The sequence below is a fragment of the Gossypium hirsutum genome, chromosome A05 (assembly GCF_007990345.1).
Source record: "Gossypium hirsutum isolate 1008001.06 chromosome A05, Gossypium_hirsutum_v2.1, whole genome shotgun sequence".
NCBI lineage: Eukaryota > Viridiplantae > Streptophyta > Magnoliopsida > Malvales > Malvaceae > Gossypium > Gossypium hirsutum.
The window spans coordinates 106,993,372-106,997,315 of record NC_053428.1 but is presented as its reverse complement, the minus strand read 5'-3'; the positions used below and the strand labels follow the sequence as shown (position 1 = coordinate 106,997,315).

The 3,944-nt window shown below is 30.2% G+C and overlaps 1 long non-coding RNA gene across 1 annotated transcript; it reads right to left on the bottom strand.

Moving 5' to 3' along the window:
* Positions 1 to 260: 260 nt before the first annotated feature.
* LOC121229658 (uncharacterized) lies at positions 261 to 1,200 on the bottom strand. The gene is made up of 2 exons (XR_005927575.1): positions 995 to 1,200; positions 261 to 703 (listed from the first exon to the last, which is right to left on the bottom strand). It is a non-coding gene; the product is annotated as an uncharacterized lncRNA (long non-coding RNA).
* Positions 1,201 to 3,944: the final 2,744 nt, after the last annotated feature.

Sequence of the window (3,944 nt, the reverse complement as noted above, 5' to 3'; positions counted from 1 at the left end):
CTCACCAGCAAACATTGGAGGTGGAGGTGGTGTAAAGCTCATCCTGATGCAACAAGTTCAACAGCTTGTTTTCTTTCTTCTAAAGCTTAGTTTCTCAAAAAAAAAAAACAACCAAAAATGGAGGCCCTCAAAGATGACAGGCTCTGATTACCATTTTTTGGAGTATTTGACAGCAACAATACATTCAAACAAGCTTAATAGATTAAAAGGATTGACAGAAACAAAAGCAAATAAACACAAACAGAACTTGAGCTTAAGAATAACTGAAAAATTCATGATTTCATTGAGAAAAAATAGTAGCTTAAATGAATTACAAAGTCAATGGAAATTTACCTAATGACTTAGCTACTCCCAGTAATACTTAACAATTACAAAATGTGAACCACATACACAAGTAAGCTGATATGATCAGCCATTACATCCATTACATCAAAAAGTCTTACTAACTTTGATTACAAGTTACAAACCAACTAAAGCAAGTTACATTTGAAAAAAAGAAACAAAATGCTAAGGCTGCTTCTGGTTCGGCTTCAATGCTGCCATCCTTTTAGAGTTGCTGCTGGTCTAATGTTGCATTGCAGGCCAATGTTTAACAAGAGTCTTTGCTTGTGTCACAACCTTGAAAAGGTCTGTTTCGCTTGTTTTTTTCTGATATTCAGCAGTGACAGGCAACAGCTTTGGCTGCCCGCCTGAAGTCCTAGAGCTGCATTTGATCCAAAAGATAATAAAGCAATTAGAAGGAAACAACAAATACCCCAAAACACACAGAAGCAAAGCAACAAATTCATGCATGCCTTAGAAAGAACCCTGTAACGGGTTCAGCTAAAAGGATATCTGATGTCTCCCCCATTAGCAATCCTATCTATGTAAGGCTTGAGATCTTTATACGTAACTATGGGAACATTTTTCTTAAAGAGTTGCTTCTCGGTTTGACCATGGAGGAATCCCATTAAATACTTGTTCCTATATTTCTACTTAATATTTCCCTCAATACCTCGTCTTGAGTTTGCTCAGCATTTGTGGTCAGTTCCTCAATCATCTTCAACCCACCTTCATACCCATTCATTGCATGAACCCTATTATTGAGATCCAGATAGCTTTTTCTGTTTTCTTTTTGGGAATTTTCTAGTTTTTGGCAATGGAATCTCTACCTATCGCTAAATATAATAAGATTCATTGGACTAGACCCACACATGTCGACACACATGATAAACATTGTGGCATCAATGAAATGATTAAAATATGATTCAGTAATATATTAAATATATTAAAACTAAGCATGAGAAAGTTGAATTTTAATGCAATTGAGTACCAATTTATGCCTCTTCCAATTTTCAAAAGCCAATGTAACACATAATTGTAGGCCGAAAGAGGTTTAGTTGATATGATTTTTATAATTTCATGTCATCATTATATCTTATTTTGTTGAAGATTCAATCTTGATTACTTTTAAAATAATATTTTTTAATATATATTGGTTAAGGTGCCCTTTGTTGATAATGAATGTGAGACATGCTTTATTAATATTAAAATAAATATAATTATATTTATAAGAGAATGTTTGTATTCATTTATATGTAGGATGGGCTATTCACAAAAACGAATGAACAATACCTTTCTGAAAGGAGAGAGTAATTTGTTTACAATAGTAAATGACTTAATCTCAAGAGTCTAGAACCTTTTCGAGATGTGGGTCATTCGATAATTACCCAGATAACAGAAAATAGAGAACTACCTTCTCAAATGATTTGCAATACTGACTCGTGTCCAAAGCTAGACAGGTATAATAAACTTAATTTAAAAAAAAAGAGTATTTTAAACTAAAAGAGCTAATCAAAAACTCAAAATACTTCCTTTTCTTTTTTATTATATTTAAAGTGACTGACATTTTTAGAATTAAGTTTTAATAATAAATTATATTAATTAATAAATACAATCAAATAAATATTATTTTAATTTACATTTGTTTTTTAAACAAGCAAATATATTATTTTTTCTCATTTTAGTTAGGAATAACATAATGGATTAATTTTTGGTAAAAATATAATTTTTTTGTACCTTTATTTCATTTTTAATAATATACAATAGTAAAATATATAATTTTGTATTATTAATTCATAAACTTAATTCATTCTCTAATTTATTAATTAAAATTTAAGTTAAGTTTGTAAATTATGAATATAATTTAATAAAAAATAAAAAAGATTAATTTTAGTAATCAGCATAATATAAAAATTTAGTATTAGCTTAACCAAAATGTAAAATGATTGGAAATAACTTTATTTTCTTGAATGTATTACAAGAGGAAGACAAAACTCTAACAGCAACGTCACTTAAACTTAAATCACATTTGGGGCGATGAACATTATTACCGTTAGGCCAACACATAGGATTTTTAGAAATAATTTTTTAATCAGTCGTAGCTTACATACAATATTTTAATATACATACGTTCTGTTGGAAAACTTGCTTTGTTTCTCCCTTACCAAATATATGTATATTTGACGGGTAAACTTCCTAAAATATTATATTATACAATCAAATTAGGGAATTTTTTTTCGGAAAGAATTGTGGCTAACCCTAAAAAATTGGGATTGTAGTTTTTATTATATTAGGATTTTTTTATACAAGATTTAGATTTAAGTTTTATTTTTAAATTAGGATTTTTATTTATGCAAGATTTGGCTAACCCTTGAAAAGTGCCTCCAAATTGCCATCGAATCTCCATCCAAAAGCCTTGTTTATTGCCCCATTGCTTTCCTCCAAAATATTGTTGGTAAATCGTCAAAATAGCCGCTGATCGCTCGCTTAAATAGTTGTCGATATTGGATATCGGTTAGCTAAGTTAATTTAGGTGTTTAATTGCTTGTGATATATTTGGTTTTTAATTCCAAAGTAGAGTTATTTATATATATATATGTGTATTATACATATATATATATTTGGTAGTTTAAAATTTATTAGATTACCATTAAGTTGTAAACTGCTTAGCGTTTGGATTTTTAAATTTGTACGCCAATTATAGATGATTCATATGTTTCAAATCGAACAGTATTACCAAAGAGTCATCGCAATACTTAGTTTGTGATGACGTTTTCAATTAGTTTAGCTTTGGCATGTTCTTAGGTCCGTCGGATTTGTGGGTTATTTTTATATTGGTTAAATATTTAGTTTAAGGCAAGCGATCCTTGTGTGTTTGAATTGAACGATTAATTTATTTGAGTTTTTTAATTTTAAATTTGATAATCAGATAACCATTGTAATATTCCGATAACCATTGTAATATTCCAAATTTGACCAGACTCTCAAGTTAGGTTTGAGGTGTAACAATTAATTCTCAAAATTGATCATATGTAAGAAGCCTTCGGCTTCCTTTACCATCCCACTTTTACATAAACCTTTAATGACCACGTTGTGCATGATAGTGTTACACTTCAAACCGTGCGTCTCTACATAATCCCAGAGATTGATCACCTCTTCTGTAAGAGCAGTTCTTACCAAACAACATATTAATAGCTTTACCAAACATTAATGTATGCCTACACAATAAAGTGAAAAGGATTATTCTCCTGAATTTTTATACATAGGAAGGATTAGGTAATCTTAAACAAGAACTGATGCAAACTAATTATAACGGTGATTTGTGGCTGAAATACTTTCCTATCACTCTTGAATCTAATATTTTCAAGGCTTCCTCAGATTTAATGCAACTAGGTTTTTTGTATTGGCTCAATGAAGTTCCTTTGGACACATAGTAATCCATTAGTACCTCAAAACTTCCTTGCTTTACCACTCTAATCTCCAAAGCTGCAATTATGTTCCACTTTCCTATAGATTTTATATGTATAATGCAATGACTCTTCCATTCTAGAGCAACACTCTACCATTATCTTTGGGTCAAGTTCTTTGCAATTCTTGCCTTCTTTTCCCTTGATCTCCTTAAA